Source organism: Salvelinus namaycush, unplaced genomic scaffold, assembly GCF_016432855.1.
Source record: "Salvelinus namaycush isolate Seneca unplaced genomic scaffold, SaNama_1.0 Scaffold894, whole genome shotgun sequence".
Classification (NCBI taxonomy): domain Eukaryota; kingdom Metazoa; phylum Chordata; class Actinopteri; order Salmoniformes; family Salmonidae; genus Salvelinus; species Salvelinus namaycush.
The window spans coordinates 1-27,490 of NW_024061635.1; the positions used below are offsets into that span (position 1 = coordinate 1).

Below are 27,490 nucleotides of genomic sequence, written 5' to 3' on the forward strand. Positions count from 1 at the left end.
AGTGGTCTGAGGCAGGTGGTAGATTACTCAGCTGTTCTAGTGGTCTGAGGCAGGTGTTAGATTACTCAGCTGTTCTAGTGGTCTGAGGAAGGTGTTAGATTACTCAGCTGTTCTAGTGGTCTGAGGAAGGTGTTAGATTACTCAGCTGTTCTAGTGGTCTGATGGAGGAGGTAGATTACTCAGCTGTTCTAGTGGTCTGAGGTGTTAGATTACTCAGCTGTTCTAGTGGTCTGAGGCAGGTGGTAGATTACTCAGCTGTTCTAGTGGTCTGAGGCAGGTGTTAGATTACTCAGCTGTTCTAGTGGTCTGAGGCAGGTGTTAGATTACTCAGCTGTTCTAGTGGTCTGAGGCAGGTGTTAGATTACTCAGCTGTTCTAGTGTCTGAGGCAGGTGTTAGATTACTCAGCTGTTCTAGTGGTCTGAGGCAGGTGTTAGATTACTCAGCTGTTCTAGTGGTCTGAGGCAGGTGTTAGATTACTCAGCTGTTCTAGTGGTCTGAGGCAGGTGTTAGATTACTCAGCTGTTCTAGTGGTCTGAGGCAGGTGTTAGATTACTCAGCTGTTCTAGTGGTCTGAGGCAGGTGTTAGATTACTCAGCTGTTCTAGTGGTCTGAGGCAGATTACTCAGCTGTTCTAGTGGTCTGAGGCAGGTGGTAGATTACTCAGCTGTTCTAGTGGTCTGAGGCAGGTGTTAGATTACTCAGCTGTTCTAGTGGTCTGAGGCAGGTGTTAGGTACTCAGCTGTTCTAGTGGTCTGAGGCAGGTGTTAGATTACTCAGCTGTTCTAGTGGTCTGATGCAGGTGGTAGATTACTCAGCTGTTAGTGGTCTGAGGCAGGTGGTAGATTACTCAGCTGTTCTAGTGGTCTGAGGCAGGTGTTAGATTACTCAGCTGTTCTAGTGGTCTGAGGCAGGTGTTAGATTACTCAGCTGTTCTAGTGGTCTGAGTCAGGTGTTAGATTACTCAGCTGTTCTAGTGGTCTGAGGCAGGTGGTAGATTAGCGTAGTGTCTGAGCAGGTGTTAGAGTACTCAGCTGTCTTAGTGGTCTGAGGCAGTGTGTTAGATTACTCAGCGTTCTAGTGGTCTGAGGCAGGTTGTAGATTACTCAGCTGTTCTAGTGGTCTGAGGCAGGTGTTAGATTACTCAGCTGTTCTAGTGGTCTGAGGAAGGTGGTAGATTACTCAGCTGTTCTAGTGGTCTGAGGCAGGTGGTTTAGATTACTCAGCTGTTTCTAGTGGTCTGAGGACAGGTGTTAGATTACTCAGCTGTTCTAGTGGTTCTGAGGCAGGTGTTAGATTACTCAGCTGTTCTAGTGGTCTGAGAAGGTGGATTAGATTACTCAGCTGTTCTAGTGGTCTGAGGAGGTGTTAGATTACTCAGCTGTTCTATGGTCTGAGTGCAGGATGTAGATTACTCAGCTGTTCTAGTGGTCTGAGGCAGGTGTAGATTACTCAGCTGTTCTAGTGGTCTGAGGCAGGTGGTAGATTACTCACTGTTCTAGTGGTCTGAGGCAGGTGTTAGATTACTCAGCTGTTCTAGTGGTCTGAGGCCAGGTGTTAGGATTACTAGCTGTTCTAGTGGTCTGAGGCAGGTGTTAGATTACTCAGCTGTTCTAGTGTCTGAGGCAGAGGTGGTTTCAGATTACTCAGCTGTTCTAGTGGTCTGAGGCAGGTGTTAGATTACTCAGCTGTTCTAGTGGTCTGAGGCAGGTGTTAGATTACTCAGCTGTTCTAGTGGTCTGAGGCAGGTGTTAGATTACTCAGCTGTTCTAGTGGTCTGAGGCAGGTGTTAGATTACTCAGCTGTTCTAGTGGTCTGAGGCAGGTGTTAGATTACTCAGCTGTTCTAGTGGTCTGAGGCAGGTGTTAGATTACTCAGCTGTTCTAGTGGTCTGAGGCAGGTGTTAGATTACTCAGCTGTTCTAGTGGTCTGAGGCAGGTGTTAGATTACTCAGCTGTTCTAGTGGTCTGAGGCAGGTGTTAGATTACTCAGCTGTTCTAGTGGTCTGAGGCAGATTACTCAGCTGTTCTAGTGGTCTGAGGCAGGTGGTAGATTACTCAGCTGTTCTAGTGGTCTGAGGCAGGTGTTAGATTACTCAGCTGTTCTAGTGGTCTGAGACAGGTGTTAGAGTACTCAGCTGTTCTAGTGGTCTGAGGCAGGTGTTAGATTACTCAGCTGTTCTAGTGGTCTGAGGCAGGTGGTAGATTACTCAGCTGTTCTAGTGGTCTGAGGCAGGTGGTAGATTACTCAGCTGTTCTAGTGGTCTGAGGCAGGTGTTAGATTACTCAGCTGTTCTAGTGGTCTGAGGCAGGTGTTAGATTACTCAGCTGTTCTAGTGGTCTGAGGCAGGTGGTAGATTACTCAGCTCTTCTAGTGGTCTGAGGCAGGTGGTAGATTACTCAGCTGTTCTAGTGGTCTGAGGCAGGTGTTAGATTACTCAGCTGTTCTAGTGGTCTGAGGCAGGTGGTAGATTACTCAGCTGTTCTAGTGGTCTGAGGCAGGTGTTAGATTACTCAGCTGTTCTAGTGGTCTGAGGCAGGTGGTAGATTACTCAGCTGTTCTAGTGGTCTGATGCAGGTGGTAGATTACTCAGCTGTTCTAGTGGTCTGAGGCAGGTGGTAGATTACTCAGCTGTTCTAGTGGTCTGAGGCAGGTGTTAGATTACTCAGCTGTTCTAGTGGTCTGAGGCAGGTGTTAGATTACTCAGCTGTTCTAGTGGTCTGAGGCAGGTGTTAGATTACTCAGCTGTTCTAGTGGTCTGAGGCAGGTGTTAGATTACTCAGCTGTTCTAGTGGTCTGAGGCAGGTGGTAGATTACGAGCGTTTCCAAGTGCCACGTTAATAACAATGGTTTAGTTAAACAGCTTAACATTTAACGATGCTCCTAAAAAGATTATAATGATGAACTTGGCCTTAAAATGCTTTTGGGAAACCAGACCCTGGATAAAAACATCTGCTAAATTACTAAAATATAAAATGTGTTTTATATACAGATCTCATATTACTGTTTTGAATTATTATTTTTTAAATGTAAATATTGATGTCACAAGTGTATCATTTGTACAGTTCTTTATTAAAAATGTAGTTATTTGTTAAGTTTTACTTTGGAAAACCTAGCAGTACTACTGATTTCACTGAGAGTGAGGCAGATATACAACATTTTTACAACCATCAAGTGAAAGATTTTAAACAAATACATGTCTGTCATTGAACAACCCCATGCCATGATTAGATAGTGAAAAAACACACCAATCTCTTTCATAATTTCTTTAAACAATAAAAGCTAATTTACGAACATTTCTGAAAAGTGATATATAGCGTTTTGAATGAAACTTTTCTTATGTTTCCCCATCTGAGCTCAGAGTAGATGAGAGATGTAATGTTTGTCTCTGTTGTGTTGAAGCCCAATCAAGCAGGAGAGACCAGCCTCCCCTGTACCCAGCTGTGTGTCCATGAAGAGTGACAAGTCTATGGATCTACCTATAAAGTTTAGAGAGGGAGACATTTCTACTGAACAAAGGTAAGAAGAACTCATGGGTCATGGTCAGTGAGTTAAACAACACTGTCTCTAGTCATTTTCCTCTCCCATTTTCCCATTTATTTTTGTTGTTTTCATAATCTATAGGCTAATCCTTTTGTCCATTTTCATAGTCCTAAAACAATATTTAACAAACACAACATTCCCTCTGTGTGTGTGTGTGTGTGTGTGTGTGAGTGTGTGAGTGTGTGAGTGTGTGTGTGTGTGTGTGTGTGTGTGTGTGTGTGTGTGTGTGTGTGTGCGTGCATGCGTGCGTGGTGAATCTCTAGTCACTTTTACCCCTACCTACATGTACATGTTACCTCAATTATAGCCTCATTATTACCTCAAGTGCTTTCTATCAAATACAACCAATTATATGCATATCCTTGCTTCTGGGTCTGAGTAACAGGCAGTTTACTTTGGGCACGTCAAACTATCCGAAGTTCTGAACACTGCCCCCTAGCCCTATTAACGCAGTGTCCAAGAAGGGCCAGACGTATACAAAATGGTGTCATCTGCGTAGAGGTGGATCAGAGAATCACCAGCAGCAAGAGCAACATCATTGATGTATACAAAGAAAACAGTCGGCCCGAGAATTGAACCCTGTGGCACCCCCATAGAGACTGCCAGAGGTCCGGACAACAGGCCCTCCGATTTGACACACTGAACTCTATCTGAGAAGTAGTTGGTGAACCAGGCGAGGCAGTCAATATAGAAGACAAGGCTGTTGTAGTACACAGCGTTGTACGAGATCTTCAGTTTCTTAGCAATTTCTTGCATGGAAAAGCCTTCATTTCTCAGAACAAGAATCGACTGAAGGGTTTCAGAAGAAAGTCTTTGTTTCTGGCCATTTTGAGCCTGTAATCGAACCCACAAATGCTGATGCTCCAGATACTCAACTAGTCTAAAGAAGGCCAGTTTTATTGTTTCTTTAATTAGCACAACAGTTTTCAGCTGTGCTAACATAATTGCAAAAGGGCTTTGTAATGATCAATTAGCCATTTAAAATTATAAACTTGGATTAGCTAACACAACGTGCCATTGGAACACAGGAGTGATGGTTGCTGATATTGGGCCTCTGTACGCCTAAGTAGATATTCCATTAAAAAAATCAGCTGTTTCCAGCTACAATAGTCATTTACAACATTAACAATGTCTACACTGTATTTCTAAACAATTTGATGTTATTTTAATGGACATGGCTTTTCTTTCAAAAACAAGTACATTACTAAGTAACCCCAAACTTTTGAACGATAGTGTACATATTAACTCAATTACCTCAACTACCTGGTACCCCTGCACATTGACTCAGTACTGGTACTCCTTATAGCCTCATTATTACCTCAACTACCTGGTACCCCTGCACATTGACTCAGTACTGGTACTCCTTATAGTCTCATTATTACCTCAACTACCTGGTACCCCTGCACATTGACTCAGTACTGGTACTCCTTATAGCCTCATTATTACCTCAACTACCTGGTACCCCTGCACATTGACTCAGTACTCGTACTCCTTATAGCCTCATTATTACCTCAACTACCTGGTAACCCTGCACATTGACTCAGTACTGGTACTCCTTATAGCCTCATTATTATCTCAACTACCTGGTACCCCTGCACATTGACTCAGTACTGGTACTCCTTATAGCCTCATTATTACCTCAACTACCTGGTACCCCTGCACATTGACTCAGTACTGGTACTCCTTATAGTCTCATTATTACCTCAACTACCTGGTACCCCTGCACATTGACTCAGTACTGGTACTCCTTATAGCCTCATTATTACCTCAACTACCTGGTACCCCTGCACATTGACTCAGTACTGGTACTCCTTATAGTCTCATTATTACCTCAACTACCTGGTACCCCTGCACATTGACTCAGTACTGGTACTCCTTATAGTCTCATTATTACCTCAACTACCTGGTACCCCTGCACATTGACTCAGTACTGGTACTCCTTATAGCCTCATTATTACCTCAACTACCTGTTACCCTGCACATTGACTCAGTACTGGTTCTCCTTATAGCCTCATTATTGTTATTTTATTGTGTTACTATTTATTTTTTTTTTTTTTTTTTACAAGGTACAAGGACAAGGTAGCACGTCCGGTGAACAGGTCAGGGTTCCACAACCTCAGGCAGACCAGCGGAAACTGGATCAGCAGCATGAAAAGGTATCACGTCTGGTGGATCATGTATCAATACTGATAGGATGGAAAGAAAGGGAGCTGCTGCTCTCAGATCAGTTTTCTCCATTCAAATCTTTCCTTAATTAGAAACATCGTTTGACTTGTTTCAACGAACTTTACCGGTACTATTAGGATGTATTGGTCTGCATGTTTCGACGAACTTTACCGGTACTATTAGGATGTATTGGTCTGCATGTTTTGACGAACTTTACCGGTACTATTAGGATGTATTGGTCTGCATGTTTCGACGAACTTTACCGGTACTATTAGGATGTATTGGTCTGCATGTTTTGACGAACTTTACCGCTACTATTAGGATGAATTGGTCTGCATGTTTTGACGAACTTTACCGGTACTATTAGGATGTATTGGTCTGCATGTTTCGACGAACTTTACCGGTACTATTAGGATGTATTGGTCTGCATGTTTTGACAAACTTTACCGGTACTATTAGGATGTATTGGTCTGCATGTTTCGACGAACTTTACCGGTACTATTAGGATGTATTGGTCTGCATGTTTTGACGAACTTTCCCGGTACTATTAGGATGTATTGGTCTGCATGTTTTGACAAACTTTACCGGTACTATTAGGATGTATTGGACTGGATGTTTCAACGAACTTTACCGGTACTATTAGGATGTATTGGTCTGCATGTTTTGATGAACTTTACCGGTACTATTAGGATGTATTGGTCTGCATGTTTTGACGAACTTTACCGGTACTATTAGGATGTATTGGTCTGCATGTTTCGACGAACTTTACCGGTACTATTAGGATGTATTGGTCTGCATGTTTTGACGAACTTTACCGGTACTATTAGGATGTATTGGTCTGCATGTTTCGACGAACTTTACCGGTACTATTAGGATGTATTGGTCTGCATGTTTTGACGAACTTTACCGGTACTATTAGGATGTATTGGTCTGCATGTTTTGACGAACTTTACCGGTACTATTAGGATGTATTGGTCTGCATGTTTTGATGAACTTTACCGGTACTATTAGGATGTATTGGTCTGCATGTTTCGACGAACTTTACCGGTACTATTAGGATGTATTGGTCTGCATGTTTTGACGAACTTTACCGGTACTATTAGGATGTATTGGTCTGCATGTTTTGACCAACTTTACCGGTACTATTAGGATGTATTGGTCTGCATGTTTTGACGAACTTTACCGGTACTATTAGGATGTATTGGTCTGCATGTTTTGACGAACTTTACCGGTACTATTAGGATGTATTGGTCTGCATGTTTTGACCAACTTTACCGGTACTATTAGGATGTATTGGTCTGCATGTTTTGACGAACTTTACCGGTACTATTAGGATGTATTGATCTGCATGTTTCGACGAACTTTACCGGTACTATTAGGATGTATTGGTCTGCATTTTTTGACGAACTTTATCGGTACTATTAGGATGTATTGGTCTGCATGTTTGGACGAACTTTACCGGTACTATTAGGATGTATTGGTCTGCATGTTTTGACGAACTTTACCGGTACTATTAGGATGTATTGGTCTGCATGTTTTGACGAACTTTACCGGTACTATTAGGATGTATTGGTCTGCATGTTTTGACGAACTTTACCGGTACTATTAGGATGTATTGGTCTGCATGTTTTGACGAACTTTACCGGTACTATTAGGATGTATTGGTCTGCATGTTTCGACGAACTTTACCGGTACTATTAGGATGTATTGGTCTGCATGTTTTGACGAACTTTACCGGTACTATTAGGATGTATTGGTCTGCATGTTTTGACGAACTTTACCGGTACTATTAGGATGTATTGGTCTGCATGTTTCGACAAACTTTACCGGTACTATTAGGATGTATTGGTCTGCATGTTTTGACGAACTTTACCGGTACTATTAGGATGTATTGGTCTGCATGTTTTGACGAACTTTACCAGTACTATTAGGATGTATTGGTCTGCATGTTTTGAACGCCATTGAGCCAGTGGATTACTGAACAAAACGCGCCAACAAAACAGAGTTTTGGGGATTTAAAGAGGGACTTTATCGAACAAAACAACCATTTATTTTGTTCCTGGCACCCCTTGGATTTCCAACAGAGGAAGATCTTCAAAGGTAAGTAATTTATTTTATCACTATTTTTGAGTTTCATGACACTTGTGCAGGTTATGAATTTATGCTAATGCAGAATGTGAGGCGCTGTCCTCAGACAATCAAATGCTTTCGCCGTAAAGCCTATTGTAAATCGCACAAAGCGGTTCGATTACCAAGATTCTAAGCTAAAGAATCATGTATGACACTTGTATTTTCATGAATGTTTAATATTAAGAATTTTGTGTTTTGAATTTGGCGCTCTGCAATTTCACCGGATGTTGTCGAGGTGGGTCACTAGGGGGCAGTATCCTGAATTTCGGAGAGTATGGTGTGCCCAAAGTAAACTGCCTGTTACTCAGGCCCAGAAGCTAGGATATGCATATAATTGGTAGATAAAACTGTTAAAATAATGTCTGTGAATATAACAGAACTGATATGGCAGGTGAAAACCCGAGGAAAATCCATCCAGGAAATGGGATTTTTTACATTTACATTTTAGTCATTTAGCAGACGCTCTTATCCAGAGCGACTTACAGTAGAGTGCATACATTTTATTACATTTACATACTGAGACAAGGATATCCCTACCGGCCAAACCCTCCCTAACCCGGACGACGCTATGCCAATTGTGCGTCGCCCCACGGACCTCCCGGTTGCGGCCGGCTGCGACAGAGCCTGGGCTTGGGCGTGAACCCAGAGACTCTGGTGGCGCAGCTAGCACTGCGATGCAGTGCCCTAGACCACTGCGCCACCCGGGAGGCCACATTTTTTGATGTGTCAATGTTTTCCATTGACTTGTTATTGAAAATAGTGGGATTTAGCTCCCAGATTGCGGTTCCTATGGCTTCCACTAGATGTCAACAGTCTTTATACATGGTTCAGGCTTGTTTTTTGAAAAAACATACAAAAATAAGAAGTTTTAGGAAGTGGACATTTTCACTGTCACTAGAGGTTTACGAGCATGAGCTTGTGCGCACTCTCCGTTCTTTTTCAATTCTATTGAATACGCTGTTGTCCGGTTGAAATATTATCCATTATGTAGATATTTGACAACCTAAGGATTAACATTATAATAATTTCACAATACTGATGACGGATCAGCACCTAGAGGAATATTACCACCTATGGCTGCAAATATTGAGGTGCCTTACTCTAATGCTTACCCAATAAAAAAGCACTAAATCACGTTAGGCTACACATCATAAAATATATTGAGACAAATTACAGACAGTAGCCTACAAGTAGCAAAACATAACTCAATTGATTGATTGAACATAAAACGTGGCTCACATCAACACCATTGTCCCAGAAACGCAAGATCCACTCCAATTTGCACACCGCCCTAACAGATCTACAGATGATGCAATCTCTATTGCACTCCACACTGCCCTTTCCCACCTGGACTAAAGGAACACCTATGTGAGAATGCTATTCACTGACTACAGATCACCGTTTAACACCATAGTGCCCTCAAAGCTCATCAATAAGCATCACTAAGCATTACTAAGCTAAGGACCCTGGGACTAAACACCTCCCTCTGCAACTGGATCCTGGACTTCCTGACAGGCCGCCCCTAGGTGGTAAGGGTAGGTAACAACACATCTGCCATGCTGATCCTCAACACAGGGGACCCTCAGGGGTGCGTGCTCAGTCCCCTCCTGTACTCCCTGTTCACTCATGACTGCACGGCCAGGCACGACTCCAACACCATCATTAAGTTTGAAGATGACACAACGATGAGACAGCCTATAGGGAGGAGGTCAGAGACCTGGCCGGGTGGTGCCAGAATAACAACCTATCCCTCAACATAATCAAGACTAAGGAGATCATTGTGGACTACAGGAAAAAGAGGACCGAGCACTCCCCCATTCTCATCAACGGGGCTGAAGTGGAGCAGGTTGAGAGCTTCAAGTTCCTTGGAATCCACATCACCAACAAACTAACATGGTCCAAACACACCAAGACAGTTGGGAAGAGGGAACGACAAAACCTATTCCCCCTCAGAAGACTGAAAAGATTTGGCATGGGTCCTCAGATCCTCAAAAGGTTCTACAGCTCCACCATCGAGAGCATCCTGACTGGTTGCATCACTGCCTGGTATGGCAGCAGCTCGGCCTCCAACCGCAAGGCACTACAGAGGGTAATGCGTACAGTTCAGTACATCACTGGGGCCAAGCTTCCTGCCATCCAGGACCTCTATACCAGGCGGTGTCAGAGGAAGGCCCAAAAAATTGTCAAAGACTCCAGCCACCCTAGTCATAGACTGTTCTCTCTGCTAATGCACGGCAAGTGGTACTGGAGTGCCAAGTCTAGGTCCAAGAGGCTTCTAAACAGCTTCTACCCCCAAGCCATAAGACTCCTGACTGAACATCTAATGAAATGGCTACCCAGACTATTTGCATTGCCCCCCCCATTTTACACCACTGCTACTCTCTGTTATCATCTAATCACTTGAATAACTGTACCTACATGTACATATTACCTCAACTAACCGGTGCCCCCACACATTGACTCTGTACCGGTACCCACCTGTATATAGTCTCCACATTGACTCTGTACCGGTACCCCCTGTATATAGCCTCCACATTGACTCTGTACCGTTACCCCCTGTATATAGTCTCCACATTGACTCTGTACCGGTAACTCTACCTACATGTACATATTACCTCAATTACCCCGACTAACCGGTGCCCCCGCACATTGACTCTGTACCCATACCTACCTGTATATAGTCTCGCTATTGTTATTTTACTGCTGCTCTTTAATTATTTGTTCCTTTTATTTCTTATTCTTATTCGTATTTTTTTATTTACCTGCATTGTTTTAGGGGCTCGTAAGTAAGCATTTCACTGTAAGGTCTACACCTGTTGTATTCGGCGCATGTGACTAATACAATTAGATTTTATTTGATTTAATTATTGCCTAATATAATGGAATGCATATTTTTTTTAACCAATTCTGATGGTTGTTACAAGCAGAATTTTGACAATATTACCGTTATATCAACACACTCTTCACACCCGTTTAACAACTCTAAATATCTTTGGCATAGTAGGCATCAAGTCCCGCGCCAATATTGTTGCCTACAACGTTGCATACAATGTTCATTTACATCTAACACATATTACGCCCTAGATGCCTTCAAATGCCCAATTTATAGCCATGCCCAATTTAGGATTATTATTTAACAATGTGATGTTGCGCTCCAAAGGGAGAACTTGAAATAACATGATGTAGATAATTAAATAATCAAAAGAAAAACGTGTTTATTATACACTCTTAGAAAAGAAGGTTCCTTATAGAACCAAAAACACTTCTATCACTTCCTTAAAATATGAAATCAATAAAAGTGATATATATTTTTGGGTTCAGTGAAGATGAACCTCTAGAGTTCTGATCAACAAAAGGTTAATGTTTTGAGGATGTGAACCCAGCAGCCCTCCAGTGGTCAGATCAAGTCCACCTGTTTTTTCCAGCGCCGGCCAGGGATTCGAACCAGCCACCTTTCGGACACAGCTCCAACTCCAACCAGAGTTTCTCTAAAGAAATAAACATGAGTTAATCTGCCAAAATGAAGACAAAATGCTATGCAGACATACATGGTATCGCTTGTTATACATATGTTATACATAATTATTATACATAAATCATTGTCAAAAGCACAAGACATACTGTTGCATGTAGGTCTATATTATTTATGGATTGATCATATAGAAATATCAAAACATTATTTTTAACTACTACAAAGCAATTACATGTGGCCCAGGAACCACTGACTCACTGCATTATTCTATAGTATTATCAAGACACCTGCTGTTAACTCTTAACTACTTAGGACAGCTCACGAGGTGTCCTGAATATCTGCCGACTAGGTGGGACTAGAGACTTCATGCATAGCTTTAATTTACACCCATAAGTGTAAAATGTCTTTATTCTCAGCACTTATACAACTGTTGATAAAACATTTACTGGAGACAGGAGATCAAGTTGAGACATAGGACGAGGTGTATATTGTATAATAAGGCAGTTTATTCAAAGGTAAAGATATCTGGCAAATCGTGCTGCACGGCCCCGTTCTGTCTGATTCATATTGAATCGTCGGAAAAGAGGCCCGAAACATATTGTGCAGATTATATATGCAGTAAATGACGTAGGTTGAATCTGGTAGTCTGGCCTTCTGATTGGTCGATCTGGGTCGTGGGTAGTCCTGTTCGGGCCTGGTGTCGACGTTCCATTGGCTCTTAACATAGTTCTCTGTCTTGAGTCACAACCCTGGAAAGAATGTGTATGCCTAATGTTGTTTCAGGGGCCTGTTCTGAGTGGGGGTGTGTGTGTGTCTGTGGTTGGTATCTAATGAGACCAGCATGTGTCTAGGGGAAAGAGGGGGTGTGTGCATGTTGTATAAAAGATAGCTTATGTTGAGAAGTTGTTATAACAAGTTTCCAGTATCTATTACAATTTCTTACAAATCCCCCTCTTCACGTCTTATAGACGTGAATAAACTAGATAAAATTTGTCAGAAGACACATTTTTGATTCCCCCTCTTCACGTCTCACAAGAGACGTGACATAAAAGTAAAAAGACAAAGCTATGGGATAAAATTTGTCAGAAGACACATTTTTAATTCCCCCTCTTCACGTCTCACAAGAGACGTGACATAAAAGTAAAAAGACAAAGCTATGGGATAAAATTTGTCAGAAGACAAATTTTTAATTCCCCCTCTTCACGTCTCACAAGAGACGTGACATAAAAGTAAAAAGACAAAGCTATGGGATAAAATTTGTCAGAAGACAAATGTTTAATTCTCCCTCTTCACGTCTCACAAGAGACGTGACATCTAGTCATCAGAAAGGTAACCAGGTTCACCATCCTCAAAAGCAAGTAATGGAAACATTTGAGCCCTCTCAGTTTGGCTTGGGTCTATAGCAGCGGTGATAACTCTAGTAGCCAGAGTGCGAGCGCATGGAATGCAACAGCAAACACAAAGCACGAGGATAGCGGTAAAAACAGCGATTGAGACAAGGATAGAGGAAACGAGCGTTTTATATTTACCAAAAGCATCCATCCAGGAGTCCCACATAGTGGTATCCACACCTGAGTGTTGTTTCATCTTACCATTAAGGGTACGAAGTCCCTCTAAGGCCAGAGTCAGGCTTCCATCAAAAGCTGTATTGTTAGGAATAAATGTACAACATTGTTCTCCAAACATGTCACAGACTCCCCCTCTTTCTGCCAGGAGCATGTCTACTGCAATACGATTTTGGAAGGTCATAAGAGAGGTTGCCGCCAATTGGCCATGCACAGCCTCAAAACCTTGTTGAGTCCAATTTCCTAGTTTCTGAACATTAAAATGAATGTAATTGATTCGGTCCACATTTTTATTAACTGTGCACCACCAACAGACAGAAGATTCAAACCCAGCTGCCACTTGGTCCACCAGTTTATATTCATCTGGCACCCCCTTTCGGACACCAATAGCATCAAGCAGCTAACCGATCGCTGCAGCTGTACATAGTCCATCTGTAAACTACCCACCCAATTTACCTACCTCACCCCCATACTGCTTTTATTTATTTACTTTTCTGCTCTTTTGCACACCAGTATCTCTTCTTGCACATGATCATCTGATGATTTATCACTCCAGTGTTAATCTGCTAAATTGTAATTATTCGATTTATTGCCTACCTCATGCCTTTTGCACACATTGTATATAGATTCTCTTTTTTCTACCATGTTATTGACTTGTTTATTGTTTACTCCATGTGTAACTCTGTGTTGTTGTCTGTTCACACTGCTATGCTTTATCTTGGCCAGGTCGCAGTTGCAAATGAGAACTTGTTCTCAACTAGCCTACCTGGTTAAATAAAGGTGAAATAAAAAAATAAAATAAAAAAAATGTAAGTTGAATCGTAAATGAGCAAGGACCAAAAAGGAGACCACTCCAATAACTACACCTGGAGTGGCCAATCACACATTAGTAACCAAAAAACGAGAATATGTTAAACCCTTAGGTCCATCCCTCTATACAACCTGTACCAGGTGGACTCGTCTCCACCCGGGAACTTCAAACCTTCACAACAGGGAGGACAAACATCACTTTTTATTCATTCGACCACATCAACTACAGCTAACCAAGGGTCCTCCTCTGGCAGGCCCACTCTCCTGCGAAAGCTTGATTTCGTATCAGCCTCTCCAACTGGAGCATCAAGCAACGGCATCATACCAGAGGCCCTTTCCACATCTGTAACAGACTTCTTCAAACAAGGTATGATACAGGCAACACAGCACATGAGCATACGAAAAACAACAACTAGGGTCTCATCACTGCAGTGTACTTACCAAACCAACCACCCAGCCAAGGGACCAGTCCACTCTCCTCCACACCTGCAAGACCCTTCATCTCCACTGATAACCTTGCCAACCTACTCAGAGCTTTTGAAATGCTCCCATCCGGACTAGTATTGTTAGGGACAAACGTGCAACACTGTTCTCCAAACATTTTACATACACCTCCCTGGTTGGCCAGAATCATGTCCAGTGTTAGTCTATTGTGTCTACTGGTTTGAGAGGTAGCATCCAATTGTTCAGCCATCCCTGTAAGTGCTGTGTGGGTGTATTTAACAAATCATTATTAATTATAGTAGATATAATTGATCCAGACATTTTGTTTTAGCATCAACAATAGCTGGGCCAATGATGGGCATCAGATGCCACAGGCCATCTTTCCTGTTTAATGTCTGGAATTCGTGGGGGACCCCTATTGGGACCCCCAACAGGTTGGTGTGAATGTTATCTGTACCCTCGGACCAAGGAGCGTCACATTTCTGCCGTCTCCTGGGTTGGTCCCAAGCCTCTGTGTCATGTGCGGCTCCCAGAAGTTGGTTAGCTGTAACCTCAATAATAGGCAATGGTGTTTATCAGACTGGCCAAAGCACATGTTCCCTGACAATCTCCTTTCAAAATGGGGTCAACCGCCTGGCAGGTCCACACATCCACCATACATCAGCAACACCTCTAGTTAATAGTGACATTAGTGATGCAGGCAGTAGTAGGGAGCCTCCCATAGTCTATACCTCTACCTGTACCAGTGATACAGCTGTAATATCCCCCATATGCCTTAACTCCCCACGGTGCCTTCTGGGGAGGGACTTCTGGGAACACAAGACTCAGAGTCTTACACAGGGTTGAATTTGGCTTAAACTTTCCAATATGCACATCCAACCTTCCCCATTACTTAGGGCAAATGGGTGAGCAGCCAGAATAGGTCTGGCATGTCCACAAACGACACAGTCCTTTCTATTAAGTGTTTTATAGGCCAACCACATATTCTCCCTTCCCTCATAACCAGTTTCAGTCCCCAATTGGTCACTATCTGAGATGTCTTTACATTTATTACCTGTACCAGATTGGAGAGCTTAGGTGATGGCGTGGGACTTGGTCTTGAAGGGGTGGAGGAGGCCGGCTGAACCCTGGTCCGTTGGAACTGGTGGTGGTTCTGGCAGTACTGTGATGGTAACATCCCCATCGTATCCTACTCAGACAGCTCAGGACTACAAGTAGTCCTGTAAAGCCCCATCCTCTCCCAGAGAACACATCACCAGCCAGAGATCAAGCAACACTTTCACTTCTATGAACGTACACAGTGATGAAAGGTCGGGGTCAGGGAATTTTCATTAAGGAGTTGACCCCCGAACTCTATTAGCAACGGTTCTTCTCCTTAACTCTGTGATCATTCGGCAGTGTCAGTGTGTCTCACCCTCCAAGTGCGATATGCCCCCAGGTCGGGTGAATCACCTTCTCCTTTAATTCACCTGTAATGCATAAAATCTTGGACATACAGGTTTGGTTAACAAACAGTTTCTCATTTGTTCTATCTGATTATATATTTAACTTCTATGCCTATTTTTTAGCTAGAAATTTTTAATTTTAAATTAGTTTATTATCCTATAGGCCCCATCCTATCCTAGACCACAATGTACCCCTCCCCCGTTTGATACCTGGCTCTGGCCAGGTATCAACCTTACCTACTCTAAATAATGACTTAGTACATTATAATATAGGAACGTCCCTTTCATTCGCCGCATATCCAATTCTACCTTGGGCGTACATTCATATCTATTCTTTTCCAATTCTCTGTCAAGTGACTTATCTACTTTAAAATGCATCTGTGCTGCTTATATATGTTAAACCCTTTCTCTCCTATCTTATTTCACAGCCTACTTTGCTCATTTCCTGGTCCACACTCCCCACTCTACTCTCAAACCTTCAAGGTCTCAACAGTGCGGGGTAGACCCCTCTGTCTGCCCTTTTTTAGTAATAGTCAATAACAACTATGTGTTCCTTTGCAATATTAACTAAGTGTCTCACTGTTTTGACTTTATCTGAAATCATGGATTTAAAAATAACAACATGTCTTATAGTGTCAATCTCTAAAGTCCTTACATAACCTTAATAAACCTATCTCTATCTTCTAATGGCCAAAACAAATGCTAACCTTATGGTCAAGAGTTATAAACTCTATTATAATCAATTTACCTCAAAACTAGTATCCCAAATGACACAAATTCATTATTCTCACTACATCCCCCCGTGAGTGATCAAGTCACAGGAAAATGCAATGAAAATAGGTCAAAAGGTTACACCTACATTCGTGTTCCATACCATATCTAGACATACCAAAAGAACCCTTTATCTTAACAAAGTCCCTTGCCTAAATAAAACTCAGAAAGTAAAACTCCTATTCCAATATGAGTGTATTCTTTTAAGATATCTTGTCTCTGGGAACACGGAAAACCCCTTAACCCAAACGTTTACCACAAAAACAAAACCTAATAATTATGATAATACCCTTAAATCATTCGTTTTAAATTTCCCCGATGTTTCATGTAACACAACTGTGATAAACGTGTACTGTCCCTTTAAAAACTCCCTGCCAGCCATACCAGGTTGCGAGTCGTTCATTGTTCCCCATAATGAAAACAGATCACGTTTAGAATATGTTTACTTATTGTTCGAATTCTCTGGTGTTACCTAAACAAAAACCAATAACTTTCAGCAACTTTTGAAAAGTATCTCAAAGCTATAATGTACACATTTTCCCTCTAAATGACACAACCAATTTTCTCTAGCATAATTTAATACGGCCACACCCGGTGGGGAAAGTACAAATTGTATCCCGTTCCTCCTATAATACCCAATGCTAAATTCAAAGTTGTGGTTAAATATATGGATTCGCCAATCATTATCAAATGTTAAACATACCGGTTTAGTATTTTTATCAAATAGATTAGTATAGTTCAAATAAAGATATGCGTTTACTAGCGCTCAACCTGTGTTCAGAACGCAGCAACTAGCCAATACAATACCAAAAATAACTGTCTTATTCATGCCTCTAGGCAAAACATCTAGTTACTCCAACTGAGTTTAGCAGCAAAACTATCGTATAAGTAAAATCAACTTCTCAACTTTCTCCACTGCGTCCTCTAGCCCTTTCTGCATAGATTGGAGTTTCCCCCCTCTAAGGCAACCTGCTTGTGTCCATTTTAGTTTTATCCCTAGCCTTGTCCAGGGAGGGAGAAATGTCCCTCTAACTGGGCGAGGTTCCTTTTTCAGGGGAGGCGGAGTTTGATGCCGCATCCCCTGAGTCAGGAGTATCTCCATTTGGAATCGAATTTAGGCCGCTCAAATCAGCTCTGACTTCTGTCTGTGTTCTGGAAGGAATTGGAGCTGGAGTGCAATGTGTGAGGTGGTGCCAAGGTGCGCCTGATTTACCTTTGACCTGAACTGAGTGTGAAGTAACCTCCTTCACTTCGTACAGTTCAGTCCACCTGGGTTCCAGCCACTTTCTCTTGTGGACTTTAACCCTCACCCAGTCACCATTTTACATTCAGTGGTGGCGTGCCTCCTGGCAGCTCCCCCTCTTGGACCTTGCAAACCTGTGTGGAGAGAGCTGCAGAAAGTTCCGTCAGTTTTTCACATAATTACATCAAGAGCGGGCATATGACCTCCCTCTCTTGGTGGACCAGGCATGACTCTTCCAGTCATTATCTCATGAGGAGAGAGATGGGTGCCTGCCCCTGGAGAGGCTCTCATGGCCATCAACGCCAGGGGCAGGGCTTCAACCCATGTCAACTTCGAACCTGCACATACCTTAGCTATCTTAGCCTTCAAAGTTTGATTGGCGCGTTCCACAAGGCCTTGAGATCGGATTTGTCGTGGGATACCATACCTAGGTATGAGTTCTGTTTGTAGCCACTTAATGACTGACTTAGCATCTTCCCCCGCCGTTGGTACTGCCCCAACCCATGATTCTTTGGTCTAAAAATTCATTAAACTTAAGTTTTGGGACGGTGGTGGTGGCCATTTTATCAGTTAGGTTATATCTGGGGTTTTACTATCTTGGTGCACTTAGCCCGTTGCTGGCCTAGACCAACAATGTATTCTTGGTGCGGGCACAGTCTTATCTCCGTTGCCCCACCCTCGTACACAAAGAATTTTTATTTGGTTATGGTTTTTAATTAATTTGGTACTTTTCTATAAATGTCTAAATTATTTCCTTTTGGGATAGTATATAAGTTCAAGCGCTCCTAAAATAATTATCAATTTAATTTTAGGAATAATTTCCCAAAAGTTATTATTGTTAATCACTTTTTCAATTGTTTGATTATTTTCCCAACAGTTTTCAGAAATGCCCTTTCGGGACAATATATTAATGAATTCAAGCGCTTCTATAACAATTGTCAAATTAATTCTAGTCCTTAAGGAAATACCAACATCACAAGAGGGAAAAAATCAAGTCACATCGCCCAGCACGGCGGCTGCAAAACGGCCCAGACTTTTGACTCGGCGGTCACTCGCAACACAGCCTTAATTTAGAATATCAGTCTCGTGAAACGGTCAATCTGTTACATTTATTATTAATACTGAAATGTCAAGTTCAGACTTAATGCTGATGCTGCTAGTGGGGTGCCATACCCGCTAGGTCTCAGTTCAACTTGTACATACAATATCACATTAGATTCCTCACGGTAACACCTAGCTGATCAACTATTGCCCGACTATATGAATCTTATTTTTATTTATTTATGGATTCCTCACGGTAACCCCTAGCTGATCAACTATCAACTATGGCCCGACTATATGAATCCTTTCTTTTAATTATGGATTCCTCACGGTAACCCCTAGCTGATCAACTATCAACTATGGCCCGACTATATGAATCCTTATAAAGCTTATTCCTCACTGTACATCTAGTCGATCAACATATCGACTAGTGCCAGACTATGTGAACAAGTCTTGACCTATTATTACTCAGATATCTTTACACAATGCCTTCGGTTACGGACAGTTTTCACATAAAATTTAACAGTAATCCATACTCACGCTCAGAAAGACTGATCTTAATTTGGGTATTGACTATAATATAATATGCAGATTTTGATTTAACAGGTTCTGCTTACCTTCACAACTGTCGAGCTCTTTGATCAGTTTCCTGAGGCGAGTTGAATCACCGATTTCTTCCTGATTACAGGTCACCCCTCCTTCTGGAATCTGTCTCCAACTTTTCTCCTCTCATCAACTTTCTATGGACCGAATTCAAAGGTTTTAACAAACCATCCTCTGCTACCAATTTGTTGATAAAACATTTACTGGAGACAGGAGATCAAGTTGAGACATAGGACGAGGTGTATATTGTATAATAAGGCAGTTTATTCAAAGGTAAAGATATCTGGCAAATCGTGCTGCACGGCCCCGTTCTGTCTGATTCATATTGAATCGTCGGAAAAGAGGGCCCGAAACATATTGTGCAGATTATATATGCAGTAAATGACGTAGGTTGAATCTGGTAGTCTGGCCTTCTGATTGGTCGATCTGGGTCGTGGGTAGTCCTGTTCGGGCCTGGTGTCGACGTTCCATTGGCTCTTAACATAGTTCTCTGTATTGAGTCCCAACCCTGGAAAGAATGTGTATGCCTAATGTTGTTTCAGGGGCCTGTTCTGAGTGGGGGTGTGTGTGTGTCTGTGGTTGGTATCTAATGAGACCAGCATGTGTCTAGGGGAAAGAGGGGGTGTGTGCATGTTGTATAAAAGATAGCTTATGTTGAGAAGTTGTTATAACAAGTTTCCAGTATCTATTACAATTTCTTACACAACCAATTTTCTACTCTGAGACACTTTGGCGATATGGGCCCAGATCTCAAAACATTGTTATAAAAAAAACTTAGAATGTTTGTTTAACATAATAATAAAAAATGAATATTACTAATGTAACCCACTGTAAAGACTGGGTTTAGTTGATTGTGTTGCACTGCTCATGTCCGCGTTCTGGAACTGTCCGCGTCCCCGTTCGGTGTGGCGCCAAGCATATTGTCCGGTTACGCGCAGAGTTGCTGAGGTGATCTTGGGGAATAACGACGGAGTTCACTACAGTGTTGAGACACCGAAGTTTATTGTTCAATTTGCTTTTTTCTTTACGGTCAGGGACACTATGAGTGTAGCCAGATCCTTTTCACTCTCTATCCTTGTTTCATTTTGTGGTTCACCGGATTCGTCATTTTCAGCGAGACGAGGTACAGAACGACCAGCTAGCTAGCCAAGCTAGTCGGTACAGCTCGGTAAGCTAGCTAGCTACTATACCAGCAGCATCCTAGTTAACTTAGCTAACAATACATCATTCTCTCGTTGACGGATGCTGGCTACCTCTGTCCGGTTCTCCTCTCTTCACGAGATGGACGGTAACTTTAGTGTTTAACCCCTCTGTGTCCAAGGACCAATCTTTTTAATATTATTTTCAGGGCGCCTCAATAGCAGGTATTGAACACCGGGTAAATAATCACTAGTCAGAGCCTCAACCTTAGTATACATTCATTATAAAAAATCATCTTAATATCTGATATTGCGAGTAAACAACCTCGAGAGTGCGTCTTCCAGCCCACCAATAAATTACATAATTCAACCTTCCCGGTTAGTAAATTTACCTCAACATGCCCCCGGAGAAGGCAGAGTAACGACACCAGCCTTTTAGCGAGGCTGACTACAACGCTCGCGTCGCTAAATTAATTTCGTTATTAAAAATGACACACTGCTCGCACGCGCCAACGAGCGTCTAGAAGTCAGTTCTATTTGTGACGCAGTTCGCGCTGCATCTCGTCATTGGTTTATAGAAGCAGGTACCCACGTGCCACCTCCTCATTGGTTTATAGAAGCAGGTACCCACGTGCCATCTCCTCATTGGCTTATAGAAGCAGGTACCCACGTGCCATCTCCTCATTTAGCAAAAAAGCATAACTTAACATAAACATAACTTCTTTAAAGAATAAAAGCTAATTTACGAACATTTCTGAAAATGGATATATAGCTTTTTGGAATGAAACTCTTATGTTTCCCCATCTGAGCTCAGAGTAGATGAGAGATGTAATGTTTGTCTCTGTTGTTGTCACGATCTTTCAAGATCGAACCCAGAAGCAGACCAGGACAAGGAGCGTAGGAAGAAGGTGAGTATTTATTTACAATAAAATGTGAAAAGGTAGATATATCCAGATGTCGTAGCGGCCAGCGGTGGTGAATAGATGAGAAGAAATAGGTGAGTCCAATGTAGTAGTAGAATCCTCTGTCAACCAGGCGGGAATGGAGTGAATGATCCAGGTGAGTAACTGAAGGCAAAACAAACGGAGGTAAGTTCAAGGCAAGCAATACGTAAATGAAAACAACAAAACAAATACTATCCAACTGGAGTCTGGTACTCAGGCACAACATACTGTTCATGGCTAACGATCCGGCAGGGAATGGAAGTCAGGTCAGAGCTTTTGAAGGGTAGAGATGATGATCAGGACAGGTGTGCAGATTACTGATGGGAAACAGGTGCGGGTGAACATCAATCTCCCAATGAGCTAATTCGCCCGGCAACCAGACAGAATGCGTTCCAGGACACCTGAAACACACTCCAGGACAGACACACAGGCAAACCCAGACTCAGGAAGCGGGATTCGTGACAGTACCCCCCCTCCGACGAACGCCACCGGGCGGACTACCTGGAGCGCCAGGATGGAGGCGGTAGAAGTCACGAAGCAGGTCGTCATCCAGAATCTGACGCCGAGGAATCCAACTCCTCTCCTCTGGACCATATCCTTCCCAATCCACTAGATACTGGTACCCTCGACCCCGCCGTCTGGAGTCCATGATGCGGCGCACCGTGTAGACCGGACCACCTCCGATCATCCGAGGAGGGGGAGGACGAGGAGGAGGAGGCAACAGAGGACTGAGGTGAACCGGCTTGAGACAGGAGACATGAAAAGTGGGATGCACTCTAAGTGTTGCAGGCAACTTGAGTCGAACCACCACAGGATTTATGATTCTCTCCACTACAAACGGACCAATAAACTTCGGTGACAACTTCCTTGACTCCGTCCGTAGAGGAAGATCCCGTGTAGCCAACCAAACCTTATCTCCAACCGTATAAGCTGGGGCAGGAATACGGCGACGGTTCGCCTGGATCTGATACCGGTCAGAACTCTAAGGAGAGCCTTCCTGGCCCGATGCCAGGTCCGGTGGCAACGACGAATGTGGGTCTGGACAGAGGGAACCGAGAGATCCCTCTCCTGAGAAGGAAACAAAGGAGGTTGGTATCCGTAAAGGCATTGGAAGGGGGACATCCCGTGACAAAATCCAGGGCCAGATGCGACCAAGGTCGCCGAGGAATAGGTAGGGGGTGAAGAAGCCCAGAGCTGGGCCGATTGGTACTCTTGTTCTGGGCACAAACAGGACATGCGGCAACAAACCTCCGGGTATCTTCTCCCATGGCAGGCCACCAAAAACGTCTGCGCAGTAGTGCCATAGTCCGAGCAACGCCAGGGTGACAAGCTATCTTGCTGGCGTGGGACCACTGAAGGACAGCAGAACGGACCGACTCGGGTACGAACAACCGACCGGGTGGACCGTTACCGGGGCCGGGCTGCGTCCGAAGGGCCGCCATCACATCCTCCTCTATCCTCCATGTAACGGCTCCCACGACCACATTCTGGGGAAGAATCGTCTCAGTCTTGACCCCACTCTCCTCCGTCTTAGAGAACATCCGGGACAGGGCGTCCGCCTTCCCGTTCTTCGACCCAGGTCGGAACGTCAGGGAAAAATTGAAACGTCCAAAAAACAAAGCCCACCTGGCCTGACGGGCGTTGAGACGTTTAGCCGATTGTACGTAAGCCAGATTCTTGTGGTCAGTCCAAACCACAAACGGTTGCTCCGCTCCCTCCAACCAGTGACGCCACTCCTCCAAGGCAAGCTTCACAGCGAGAAGCTCCCGGTTACCCACATCGTAGTTTCTTTCAGCTGGAGAAAGACGACCAGAGTAGAAAGCGCAGGGATGGAGTTTACCGTCAGTGGAGCTACGCTGGGACAGGATGGCGCCCACACCCACATCAGAAGCATCCACCTCCACAACGAACTGACGGGAAGTGTCAGGTTGAGAGAGAATCGGGGCGTTGGTGAATCGGCTCTTCAAGTCCAGAAATGCTCGGTCTGCCTCAGGAGTCCAACAGAACTTTCTGGTGCAAGACGTCAGGGCAGTTAAAGGTGCAGCCACCCGGCTGTAGTCACGGATAAACCTCCGATAAAAATTCGCAAACCCCAGGAATCTCTGGAGCTGCAATCTTGTACCGGGCTGGACCCAATCCCGAACCGCCCGAACCTTCTCTTGGTCCATCTTGATCTCTCCCCTGGATATGATGTACCCGAGGAAGGAGGTTGTGTGGGCGTGAAAATCACACTTCTCAGCCTTCACGAACAGCCGGTTCTCCAATAACCGCTGCAGGACCTGCTTGACATGCAGAACGTGGCTAGAAAGCTCCTTTGAGAAGATGAGGATATCATCCAGGTAAACGAACACAAAAATACCAATCATATCTCTCAGAACGTCATTCACCATACTTTGGAACACAGCCGGAGCGTTGGTCAGTCCAAACGGCATCACCTGGTACTCAAAATGTCCCATCGGAGTATTGAACCCAGTCAACCACTCGTCCCCCTCCTTGATCCGAACCAAATGATAAGCATTACGTAAATCAAGCTTCGTAAAAACCGTAGCACCCTGTAAGGAATCGAAAGCCGAGCTCATCAAGGGCAGGGGATACTTGTTCTTAACCGTAATATCATTCAAACCCCGATAATCAATACACGGTCGAAGAGAGCCATCCTTCTTGCTCACAAAAAAAAATCCTGCTCCCAAAGGTGATGACGATGGCCGAATGAGACCTGTAGCTAGAGACTCCTTGATGTAGGTCTCCAAGGCCTCACGTTCCGGTCGAGAGATACTGTATAACCGTCCCTTGGGAAAGGCAGATCCAGGAAACAGATTAATCGCACAATCATAAGGTCGGTGGGGAGGAAGGGACAGAGCCTTCTGTTTACTGAATACCTCACCCAACTCGTGATATGTTTCTGGAACCAGGGACAAATCAGGAGGAGCAGAGTCACTGACCTGACTGGAAACAGCAGGAGAACAGGCAGTCCTAAGGCAGTTAGCATGACACTCAATGCTCCAACTAGTTACCTTCCCTGTCACCCAATCAAACGAGGGATTGTGTTCCTTCAGCCAGGGGTAACCAAGAACCAGAGGAACATGGGGCGAGGACAAAATGAAGAAAGAGATAAACTCTGAATGATTTCCCGACACCAACATCTTAACCGGTTCAGTCCTCATAGTGATCCGTGCCAGACTACTGCCGTTCAGAGTGGTTGCTTCAATGGCTTCCGGCAATTGCTCCTTGGAAAGCCCCAGCTGTTCCACCAAGTCGGCATCCATAAAGCTGCCATCGGCACCTGAATCGATAAAAGCGTTCATGTCAAAACTCTGATCCTTATTCATAAGGGTCGCAGGAAAACGGGGTCTGACAAGATCCTTGAGAGATTGAAACTGGCTCGCTAAAATTCCTCCCAAAACTAGCGAGCCGGGCAGTTTAACGGGCGCTGTGGACAAGCGGAGATGTAATGTCCCGATCTACCACAGTAGAAACCGCGATTGGTCTCACGTCTGCGTTGACGCTCCTCCTTAGTTAGCCCGTGTCGCCCCACTTGCATTGGTTCAGAATCTGGTGGCAAGACCCCTCCACTAATCCCGTGTGGAGAATAATGCTCAATACGTCCTGGTTCACCTCCTGAACCGAATGGTAACCGAGTTGCAGATTGATTGGATGGGCCCCACTGCTTCTCCCTCCTTCTCTCTCGGACTCTATTATCTACCCGAATAGATAAAGCGACCAAGCTGTCCAGATCACTAGGCTCTGGATAAGATATCAGCTCGTCCTTAAGTTCCTCTGACAAGCCCTTGTAAAAAACCGCTTGTAGTGACTCCTCATTCCAACCACTCTCCACAGCCAATGTCCTGAACTCAATCATAAAATCTGCCACACTGCGATCTCCTTGGCGAAGAGAGAACAAACGTTTAGCTGCGTCCTTACCTCGGACTGGATGATCAAAAAGCTTTCTCATCTCTCCCGTGAACTCCTGATATGAAGCCGTGCAGGTTCCCTGTCGTTCCCAAACGGCTGAAGCCCATTCCAGAGCTCTTCCACGCAACAGTTCAATAACAAAGGCTATCCTAGCCTTGTCAGTGGCGTAAGAATGGGGCTGTAGATCAAACACTAACCCACACTGCATAAGAAACGAACGGCATTTTCCCAAATCCCCTTCATATTTATCAGGCGTCGGTACCTTGGGTTCACGGAATGACACCGCTCCAGACACGGCAGGTGAGATGGGTGAAACCGGTGGTGAATGAATCGCCGGCAAACTGAGCTGATCCTGGATTTGTGTCAAGCTAGCAGATAAGTTCTGGATCGAACTCGCTATCTCCTGTAGCGCCGTATTGTGTTGTCCCAATGTCTTCCCCTGCTGGGTAATGGCATGGCAAACGGAGTCCAGGTCCGCTGGGTTCATTACTGGCCGGATCGTTCTGTCACGATCTTTCAAGATCGAACCCAGAAGCAGACCAGGACAAGGAGCGTAGGAAGAAGGTGAGTATTTATTTACAATAAAATGTGAAAAGGTAGATATATCCAGATGTCGTAGCGGCCAGCGGTGGTGAATAGATGAGAAGAAATAGGTGAGTCCAATGTAGTAGTAGAATCCTCTGTCAACCAGGCGGGAATGGAGTGAATGATCCAGGTGAGTAACTGAAGGCAAAACAAACGGAGGTAAGTTCAAGGCAAGCAATACGTAAATGAAAACAACAAAACAAATACTATCCAACTGGAGTCTGGTACTCAGGCACAACATACTGTTCATGGCTAACGATCCGGCAGGGAATGGAAGTCAGGTCAGAGCTTTTGAAGGGTAGAGATGATGATCAGGACAGGTGTGCAGATTACTGATGGGAAACAGGTGCGGGTGAACATCAATCTCCCAATGAGCTAATTCGCCCGGCAACCAGACAGAATGCGTTCCAGGACACCTGAAACACACTCCAGGACAGACACACAGGCAAACCCAGACTCAGGAAGCGGGATTCGTGACAGTTGTGTTGAAGCCCAATCAAGCAGGAGAGACCAGCCTCCCCTGTACCCAGCTGTGTGTCCATGAAGAGTGACCGGTCTATGAGTCAACCTATACGGTTTAGAGAGGGAGACTTTTCTACTGAACAAAGGTAAGAAGAACTCATGGGTCATGGTCAGTGAGTTAAACAACACTGTCTCTAGTCATTTCTCCTCTCCCATTTTCCCATTTATTTTGTTGTTTTCATAATCCATAGGCTAATCATTTTGTCCATTTTCATAGTCCTAAAACAATAATAATCAAACACAACATCCCCCCCCTGTGTGTGTGTGTGTGTGTGTGTGTGTGTGTGTGTGTGTGTGTGTGTGTGTGTGTGTGTGTGTGTGTGTGTGTGTGTGTGTGTGTGTGTGTGTGTGTGTGTGTGTGTGTGTGCGTGTACTCCCTGGATGAGGAGATGTAATCTCATGTTTTGTCCACAGAAACCAACAGGAGAGATCAGAGTCAGAGATTCTCAGTGGTCAGTCTTCCCAGAGTCATCAAACAGACCTGGCCTCCATATTCAGTGTATGTGGTCCTGTTATGTACATTTGTTTTTGTTTACCTCAAGTAAAGTTGATCTGTCAATCATTCATTAATGTGTTAATGAGAAACATTTATTCTCTTGCTTAACTTATTTACTTGATTTATTCCAGATGCTTGAAGAGAATATTATGACATTTGTGAAGAACGAGCTGAAGATGTTCAAGAGGATTCTTAGTCCAGAACTCCCAGAAGGCTTTGAGAGTCAGAAGCAGGATAAGGAAGTGGTGGATGCTGAAGATGAGAAACAGGAGAGCAGTGCCAGAGAGGGGGCTCTGAAGATCACACTGCACGTCCTGAGGAAAATGAACCAGAAGGAACTTGCTGACACACTGGAGAAATGTAAGAGCTGTCTGCCTCATGTTGAATGCTGTTTTATAACATTTAAAAGCTGTAGCTAAAGTACAGCTAAAGTAGCTGTGTAACTCAATGATATTGTAGCAGCCTTAACTAGAGGTCGACCGATTATGATTTTTCAACGCAGATATCGATAACGATTATTGGACGACCAAAAAAGCCGATACCGATTAATCGGCCAATTTAAAAAAAATGTATTTGTAATAATGACAATTGCAACAATACTGAATGAACACTTATTTTAACTTAATATAATACATCAATAAAATCAATTTAGCCTCAAATA

The 27,490-nt window shown here is 43.8% G+C and overlaps 1 long non-coding RNA gene across 1 annotated transcript; it reads left to right on the plus strand.

The window, feature by feature from the left end:
* Positions 1-3,465: 3,465 nt before the first annotated feature.
* On the plus strand, positions 3,466-26,797 carry LOC120043303. Its single transcript, XR_005476399.1, has 4 exons — positions 3,466-3,517; positions 5,608-5,697; positions 26,303-26,419; positions 26,748-26,797. It is a non-coding gene; the product is annotated as an uncharacterized LOC120043303 (long non-coding RNA).
* Positions 26,798-27,490: the final 693 nt, after the last annotated feature.